Source organism: Oncorhynchus masou, unplaced genomic scaffold (genome assembly GCF_036934945.1).
Source record: "Oncorhynchus masou masou isolate Uvic2021 unplaced genomic scaffold, UVic_Omas_1.1 unplaced_scaffold_2651, whole genome shotgun sequence".
NCBI classification, from domain to species: Eukaryota; Metazoa; Chordata; class Actinopteri; order Salmoniformes; family Salmonidae; genus Oncorhynchus; species Oncorhynchus masou.
The window spans coordinates 10,001-20,000 of record NW_027009086.1 but is presented as its reverse complement, the minus strand read 5'-3'; the positions used below and the strand labels follow the sequence as shown (position 1 = coordinate 20,000).

The window sequence follows — 10,000 nt, the reverse complement described above, 5'->3', positions numbered from 1 at the left end:
GGAGAAAGTGGGATGGATGGAGGAATGGGGGAGAGGGATGGAGGGGAGGGAGGGAGGGGAGGGGAGGGAGGGGAGGGGAGGGAGATTGGGATGGGGGAGATTGAGGGATGGATGGAGGAATGGGGGAGAGGGAGGAGGGGGAGGGGGGAGGGGAGGGGGAGGGGGAGGGAGATTGGGATGGGGGAGATGGAGGGATGGATGGAGGAATGGGGGAGAGGATGGGAGGGGGAGGGAGGGAGGGAGGGAGGGAGGGGGGAGGGAGAGGGTTGGGATGGGGGAGATGGATGGATGGATGGAGGAATGGGGGAGAGGGATGGAGGGGGAGGGAGGGGGAGGAGGAGGGGGAGAGGGAGGGAGGGAGGTAGGGAGAGATTGGGATGGGGGAGAAAGTGGGATGGATGGAGGAATGGGGAGAGGGATGGGGAGGGAGGGAGGGATGGGGGAGGGAGGGAGGATGGAGGGAGGGGAGGAGGGGGAGGGAGATTGGGATGGGGGAGAAAGTGAGGGATGGATGGAGGAATGGGGGAATGGGGGAGAGGGATGGAGGGGGAGGGAGAGAGAGGGAGGGAGGGATGGGGAGAGGGACAGATGGATAGATGGGGAGGAATGGAGGAGGAGGGAAAGGACGATGGGAAGGAATATTTGGGAGAGAGAAAATAATTAATAAAGGCCAGATACAGAAAACTAGAATACAAATCAACCATGAAGGTCTCTCTTTCAATCCACCACATACACCAGGGATGAGAACATCCTTATTACAGTAACAATTAAATTCATATAATCAACAACACACTGTCTACTATATGTCTGTTCAATTATGCATTCTCCCTACAAGGGAAGATAGGGAATGAGAGAATAAGAGAAAGACTAAGAATAAGAGAAGTGAACAATAGAGAGGGGAGAAAGAGGTGAAGAAAGGATTAGAGAAACCAGACAGAAAAACAGGAGTGAGGAGAGAAAAGAGAGGGATGAGAGAGTGAGAGAGAGGAGGAATGGGGGAGAGAGAGAGAGGGAGAGAGAGAGAGAGAGAGAGAGAGAGATTGGGAGAGAGAGAGAAGATGAGAGAAGAGGAGGAGAGAGGGAAGAGAGAGAGAGTGAGAGAGAGAGAGAGAGATGTGAGAGATGGAGGAGAAAGAGGAAGAGGAAGAGCGAGAGAGAGAAAGTAAAAGTGCGAGAGGGAGAGAGAGGAGAGAGAGAAAGTGAGATTGCAGGAGGGAGAGAGAGATCCTTAAAGTAAGATTAAATTCAGAGGGAGAAAGAAAAGTAAGAGTGCGAGAGAGAGAGAATAAGAGAAAGAAAAATAAGAAAGAAAGAGAAAAAGAAAGAAAGATTAGAGAAACCAGACAGAAAAAAGGAGTAAAGAAAAAGAGAGGTGAGACAGAGGGAGAGACAGAGGAACAGATAAATACATTATCTCCCTCAGCTAGAACAGATCTCTGATTGGCCACGACTGGGAATGTTTGGAATTATTCAAAGAGAATGAACTGTGGGATTGGTAATGACTCATTCTGTAAAGATGTGCTTACGGAGCGAGAACACACACATGTACAGCACAGTCGCAGGAATCAGAACACACACACATGTACAGCACAGTCGCAGGAATCAGAACACACAGACACAAGCACACACCACCGATATGGTCAGTGAGCAGCCTGGTTTTAGAAAATGTACAAAGTAGATTAGCCATCAACTGATTGCAGCCACTGCTCCAATGTGAGTACCGGCAGGCAGCTGGAGGAAATATGACTGAATCATGGGAGAAATTAAGCACAGTAGATGAGAAGGAGCGATAACAACATGGGACTATTTAGGAGACAGACAGCAGACGACAGCTATTATTTAGATAGGGGTTGAGACAACGCATAGAAGATGAGAGGGAGCAATAACAGCATGGGACAATATAGGAGACAGACAGCAGATGACAGCTATTATTTAGATAGGGGTCAGGAGACAACGCATAGAAGATGAGAGGGAGCGATAACAGCATGGGACAATATAGGAGACAGACAGCAGATGACAGCTATTATTTAGATAGGGGTCAGGAGACAAGCATAGAAGATGAGAGGGAGCGATAACAGCATGGGACAATATAGGAGACAGACAGCAGATGACAGCTATTATTTAGATAGGGGTCAGAGACAACGCATAGAAGATGAGAGGGAGCAATAACAGCATGGGACAATATTAGGAGACAGACAGCAGACGACAGCTATTATTTAGATAGGGGTCAGAGAGAACGCATAGAAGATGAGAGGGAGCGATAACAGCATGGGACAATATAGGAGACAGACAGCAGATGACAGCTATTATTTAGATAGGGGTCAGAGACAACGCATAGAAGATGAGAGGGAGCGATAAAAACATGGGACTATTTAGGAGACAGACAGCAGACGACAGCTATTATTTAGATAGGGGTTGGAGACAACATAGAAGATGACATAACAGCATGGGACAATTTAGGAGACAGACAGCAGATGACAGCTATTATTTAGATAGGGGCCAGAGACAACGCATAGAAGATGAGAGGGAGCGATAACAGCATGGGACAATATAGGAGACAGACAGCAGATGACAGCTATTATTTAGATAGGGGTCGGAGACAACGCATAGAAGATGAGAGGGAGCGATAACAGCATGGGACAATATAGGAGACAGACAGCAGATGACAGCTATTATTTAGATAGGGGTTGGAGACAACGCATAGAAGATGAGAGGGAGCGATAACAGCATGGGACAATATAGGAGACAGACAGCAGATGACAGCTATTATTTAGATAGGGGTTGGAGACAACGCATAGAAGATGAGAGGGAGCGATAAAAACATGGGACTATTTAGGAGACAGACAGCAGACGACAGCTATTATTTAGATAGGGGTTGGAGACAACGCATAGAAGATGAGAGGGAGCGATAACAGCATGGGACTATTTAGGAGACAGACAGCAGATGACAGCTATTATTTAGATAGGGGTCAGAGACAACGCATAGAAGATGAGAGGGAGCGATAACAGCATGGGACAATATAGGAGACAGACAGCAGATGACAGCTATTATTTAGATAGGGGTTGGAGACAACGCATAGAAGATGAGAGGGAGCGAGAACAGCATGGGACAATATAGGAGACAGACAGCAGATGACAGCTATTATTTAGATAGGGGTCAGAGAGTACACTGGGACGGGGGCTAGAGGTTAAACGTTTACAAGTGTGAAAGACAAATGGGTTAGGGCAAGGGTACAGTAGATTTACCAACCCTGGGTTATAGAACCATGTTAAAGATTAGCTAGTCTTCTACATCAGCCTGAGAGATCAGGATCACATTTCGGGTTCTTTAGGCCAGTGTTTTCTTATCCTGCTCCTGGGGACCCAGGATGCATTTGGTTTTTTGCCCCAGCACTACACACCTGATTCCACTAATCAAAGGTTTGATGATGAGTTGATTAGTGGAATCAGGAATCAAAAACTACAACTACAACAATCAGGAATCAAAAACTACAACGTATCCCTTTGTGTCCCCAGGACCAGGATGAAGAAATACTGATTTAGGCACATCTCCTGGTGATGGAGAACTGCAAATTATGCAATGGGTTGAAATGTCTTGTCTGTCTAATTAAAAAGTACTTTGACAGTATCTCTAACCATGTAGATGTACGTTGTTTAGTAAGATCTAACTCTCCTAAATCAAAAGAGAAGTACATTTAACCTTTATTTAACTAGACATGTCGGCTAAGAACAAATTCTTATTTACAATTACGGCCTACACCGGCGACACTGGGCCAATTGTGCGCAGCCCAATGGGACTCCCAATCATGGCCGGTTGTAATACAGCCTGGATGTGAACCAGGGTGTCTGTTGTGACGCCTCTAACACTGAGATGCAGTGCCTTGGACCTCTGCACCACTCGGGAGCCCAAGTATAGCTACATCAAACTCTAAAGATAAGGAAATAAAAGTATACATTTCCAAAATCCATCAATATATCCATCCATCCATTCCTCTCTCCATCCATCCCCTTCCTCTCTCCATCCTTACCCCATAGACCAGTTCTCCCTCCCTCCATCCCCTTCCTATCTCCATCCTTACCCCATAGACCAGTTCTCCCTCCCTCCATCCCCTTCCTATCTCCATCCTTACCCCATAGACCAGTTGTCCCTCCATCCATTCCTCCCTCCCTCCATCCCCTTCCTATCTCCATCCTTACCCCATAGACCAGTTCTCCCTACATCCATTCCTCCCTCCCTCCCTCCCCTTCCTCTCTCCATCCTTACCCCATAGACCAGTTCTCCCACCATCCATTCCTCCCTCCCTCCATCCCCTTCCTCTCTCCATCCTTACCCCATAGACCAGTTCTCCCACCATGCCATTCCTCTCTCAATCCTTACCCCATAGACCAGTTGTCCCTCCATCCATTCCTCCCTCCCTCCATCCCCTTCCTATCTACATCCTTACCCCATAGACCAGTTCTCCCTCCATCCATTCCTCCCTCCCTCCATCCCCTTCCTCTCTCCATCCTTACCCCATAGACCAGTTCTCCCTCCCTCCATCCCCTTCCTATCTCCATCCTTACCCCATAGACCAGTTGTCCCTCCATCCATTCCTCCCTCCCTCCATCCCCTTCCTCTCTCCATCCTTACCCCATAGACCAGTTGTCCCTCCATCCATTCCTCCCTCCCTCCATCCCCTTCCTCTCTCAATCCTTACCCCATAGACCAGTTGTCCCTCCATCCATTCCTCCCTCCCTCCCTCCCCTTCCTCTCTCAATCCTTACCCCATAGACCAGTTCTCCCTCCATCCATTCCTCCCTCCCTCCATCCCCTTCCTCTCTCCATCCTTACCCCATAGACCAGTTCCCCTCCCTCCATCCCCTTCCTATCTCCATCCTTACCCCATAGACCAGTTCTCCCACCATGCCATTCCTCCCTCCCTCCATCCCCTTCCTCTCTCCATCCTTACCCCATAGACCAGTTCTCCCACCATGCCATTCCTCCCTCCCTCCATCCCCTTCCTCTCTCCATCCTTACCCCATAGACCAGTTGTCCCTCCATCCATTCCTCCCTCCCTCCATCCCCTTCCTCTCTCCATCCTTACCCCATAGACCAGTTCTCCCACCATGCCATTCCTCTCTCCATCCTTACCCCATAGACCAGTTGTCCCTCCATCCATTCCTCCCTCCCTCCATCCCCTTCCTCTCTCCATCCTTACCCCATAGACCAGTTCTCCTCCATCCATTCCTCCCTCCCTCCATCCCCCTACTCCATCCTTACCCCATAGACCAGTTCTCCCTCCATCCATTCCTCCCTCCCTCCATCCCCTTCCTATCTCCATCCTTACCCCATAGACCAGTTCTCCCACCATGCCATTCCTCCCTCCCTCCATCCCCTTCCTCTCTCCATCCTTACCCCATAGACCAGTTCTCCCACCATCCATTCCTCCCTCCCTCCATCCCCTTCCTCTCTCCATCCTTACCCCATAGACCAGTTCTCCCTCCATCCATTCCTCCCTCCCTCCATCCCCTTCCTCTCTCCATCCTTACCCCATAGACCAGTTCTCCCTCCCTCCATCCCCTTCCTCTCTCCATCCTTACCCCATAGACCAGTTCTCCCTCCATCCATTCCTCCCTCCCTCCATCCCCTCCTATCTCCATCCTTACCCCATAGACCAGTTCTCCCTCCATCCATTCCTCCCTCCCTCCATCCCCTTCCTCTCTCCATCCTTACCCCATAGACCAGTTGTCCCTCCATCCATTCCTCCCTCCCTCCATCCCCTTCCTCTCTCAATCCTTACCCCATAGACCAGTTGTCCCTCCATCCATTCCTCCCTATCCCTCCCCCTCCCTCTCAATCCTTACCCCATAGACCAGTTCTCCCTCCATCCATTCCTCCCTCCCTCCATCCCCTTCCTCTCTCCATCCTTACCCCATAGACCAGTTCTCCCTCCCTCCATCCCCTTCCTATCTCCATCCTTACCCCATAGACCAGTTCTCCCATCCATTCCTCCCTCCCTCCATCCCCTTCCTCTCATCCTTACCCCATAGACCAGTTGTCCCTCCATCCATTCCTCCCTCCCTCCATCCCCTTCCTCTCTCCATCCTTACCCCATAGACCAGTTGTCCCTCCATCCATTCCTCCCTCCCATCCCCTCCTCTCTCCATCCTTACCCCATAGACCAGTTCTCCCACCATGCCATCCTCTCTCCATCCTTACCCCATAGACCAGTTGTCCCTCCATCCATTCCTCCATCCATCCCCTTCCATCCCTCCATCCTTACCCCATAGACCAGTTCTCCCTCCATCCATTCCTCCTCCCTCCATCCCCTTCCTCCATCCTTACCCCATAGACCAGTTCTCCCACCATGCCATTCCTCCCTCCCTCCATCCCCTTACCCCCTATAGACCAGTTCTCCCACCATCCATTCCTCCCTCCCTCCATCCCCTTCCTCTCTCCATCCTTACCCCATAGACCAGTTCTCCCACCATCCATTCCTCCCTCCCTCCATCCCCTTCCTCTCTCCATCCTTACCCCATAGACCAGTTCTCCCACCATGCCATTCCTCTCTCCATCCTTACCCCATAGACCAGTTCTCCCACCATCCTTACCCCATAGACCAGTTCTCCCACCATGCCCTTCCTCTCTCCATCCTTACCCCATAGACCAGTTCTCTCTCCATCCTTACCCCATAGACCAGTTCTCCCACCATGCCATTCCAGATCTTGGTCTCGGGGTCTCTGGCTCCGTACTTGCCGTCAGGGACGATGGCGATCTTGTACTTGATGCCGATGTGTTTGGCGATCTCTGAGGCCAAGTCCACGCAGTAGCCCTCGAACTGGTCATTCCCCTCAAACATCTCCCAGTTCTTCTTCAGCATCACATACGGACCTTCCTACATCCACAAACACACCAATCAGAGACAGAGAGGGTGGTGCGGGGAGGTCAAACTGACCAATGAACTCACACTGACCACTGACTAACAAACCGGGGGCCTATTTTGGAGAGGAGGAGCTTTTTGGAATGACATTCACCCGGCGCCAAAGCCTCCACTGGATGACGGTATCACAGTGACTGAGACAAAACATACATTCTATGGCAACCAAAGAAAATATTACAGGGCATTTTAAAAGGCCACTGTGTGAGGAGCACTGTTGTATATCATCATAGTCTGTGACTGGTGCCAAGTTTATGTACTCTGTCTTCCCTCTAAGACTAAGCACCTCCTTTTGAAGAAACAAGCTCCACACAGATGATGTATGTTAAAAAGAACAAGTGAACGGCAGAATGGTAGAAGAGAGAGGTCAGCAGCTATAGATTGGAGAGGTCGCAGGTCTGGAGGAAGATACACAGAGAAGCTGAATTCTGTGTCTGGAGAGAACCTTTACACCTCAAACAGGAGAAATGAGCAGTAAGAACACACACGGGCAGGCAAACACACACACACCCTGACTGACACGCACATCTATCAGGAGGGTGGAGTTCCAGAGAGACACACAGGTGGTACAAGGCCTGAGGCCTCTTCCTCTAGTCTACAGAACAATCGTCTGACGTAGCAGATTCAACTCCCAGATTCAAATGATTGAAGGTATGAAACGTGAAAGGAAGCTATTATAGTATTCACACTCATAGGCTTTCAAATGGTTTTTACATCTATCAAATTCATTGAAATAGGTGTATAAACATTACATGAAATATAAAATAAAAAAAATCAAATTCACGTACACGTTTTCATTTATAATGTTAATTTACAAGTGAAATTGATACATTTCAAGAGACTTCATTCCTGGCTCACCAAGGAACCTGCCAGAATAAAGCACACAGGGAAATAGGTCACGTGAAATGAAACACGTTGTTTTTACACAAATCAAAGGGGGAAATATAAACGCATAACATTTTTAGAGACATGTTTACATTGTATCAGTTACATACCATTAGTCTAGAATGATATCACCAAAGAAACACATCTCAAGCCATACTGGGCTATGTCCTAACTTGAGGCGTGTACACGACACTGTAACTCAATGTAAATGGGAGAGTTGTGTGAATATCTGAGTTACTCACACGGATCTCAAGGTAGAATCAAGCCTGATGTGCCTAAATTTGCATTTATTAAGTGGCTAAACATTACTAGAATGTACATTATCTTTAACGCAGATTCTTGTCACATTTGTACATGTTGTCCAAGCATCAAAGCACATGTATTTTTCTAAACCTCATTATCATACACACATTAGCAGCCCCTCTGAGATCTCTCTTCTTAATGAAGTCACAAACACAGACAAAGATTCTACCAAACATAGCGTGCTGCTCCAACCTACAAACCCATAGTTAGGTCTTAAAGGCATAATCCACACTAAAATCATCTCATCAACAGTCTAAACCCGAGCTGAGTTCATATTTCATGCCATCTGTTGTGAAGGTACATAATATGCATCTTATTCCATTTTATTAGACGGTACAAAAGGGACCATCTTAAAATATGAATCCGAATGTACTGTACTGTGTGATCTAGAGACCAGATGGTGTACTGTATTGTTTATGAGGATCTAGAGAACAGATGGTGTACTGTACTGTGTATGAGGATCTAGAGAACAGATTGTGTACTGTACTGTGAATGAGGATCTAGAGAACAGATGGTGAACTGTACTGTGTATGAGGATCTAGAGAACAGATGGTGAACTGTACTGTGTATTAGGATCTAGAGAACAGATGGTGTACTGTACTGTGTATTAGGATCTAGATAACAGATGGTATACTGTACTGTGTATTAGGATCTAGAGAACAGATGGTGTACTGTACTGTGTATTAGGATCTAGATAACAGATGGTATACTGTACTGTGTATGAGGATCTAGAGAACAGATGGTGAACTGTACTGTGTATTAGGATCTAGAGAACAGATGGTGTACTGTACTGTGTATTAGGATCTAGAGAACAGATGGTGAACTGTACTGTGTATTAGGATCTAGAGAACAGATGGTGTACTGTACTGTGTATTAGGATCTAGATAACAGATGGTATACTGTACTGTGTATTAGGATCTAGAGAACAGATGGTGTACTGTACTGTGTATTAGGATCTAGAGAACAGATGGTGTACTGTACTGTGTATTAGGATCTAGATAACAGATGGTATACTGTACTGTGTATGAGGATCTAGAGAACAGATGGTGAACTGTACTGTGTATTAGGATCTAGAGAACAGATGGTGTACTGTACTGTGTATGAGGATCTAGAGAACAGATGGTGAACTGTACTGTGTATGAGGATCTAGAGAACAGATGGTGAACTGTACTGTGTATTAGGATCTAGATAACAGATGGTATACTGTACTGTGTATTAGGATCTAGAGAACAGATGGTGTACTGTACTGTGTATTAGGATCTAGATAACAGATGGTATACTGTACTGTGTATTAGGATCTAGAGAACAGATGGTGTACTGTACTGTGTATTAGGATCTAGATAACATATGGTGAACTGTACTGTGTATGAGGATCTAGAGAACAGATGGTGAACTGTACTGTGTATGAGGATCTAGAGAACAGATTGTGTACTGTACTGTGAATGAGGATCTAGAGAACAGATGGTGTACTGTACTGTGTATTAGGATCTAGAGAACAGATGGTGAACTGTACTGTGAATGAGGATCTAGAGAACAGATGGTGTACTGTACTGTGTATTAGGATCTAGAGAACATATGGTGTACTGTACTGTGTATGAGGATCTAGAGAACAGATGGTGTACTGTACTGTGAATGAGGATCTAGAGAACAGATGGTGTACTGTACTGTGTATTAGGATCTAGATAACATATGGTGAACTGTACTGTGTATGAGGATCTAGAGAACAGATTGTGTACTGTACTGTGAATGAGGATCTAGAGAACAGAGGGTGAACTGTACTGTGTATGAGGATCTAGAGAACAGATGGTGTAGAAAGAACATGGGCTCATCTTGATTTTAGTCTACTTATGGATAATTTATGGATACTTATGGATAATTCTCTTTTTAACCCTGCT

At 47.0% G+C, this 10,000-nt stretch overlaps 1 pseudogene; it reads right to left on the bottom strand.

The window, feature by feature from the left end:
- The window catches only part of LOC135533774 (glutamate receptor 4-like), a 33,791-nt pseudogene that overhangs the window by 20,674 nt on the left and 3,117 nt on the right, over nucleotides 1-10,000 (bottom strand).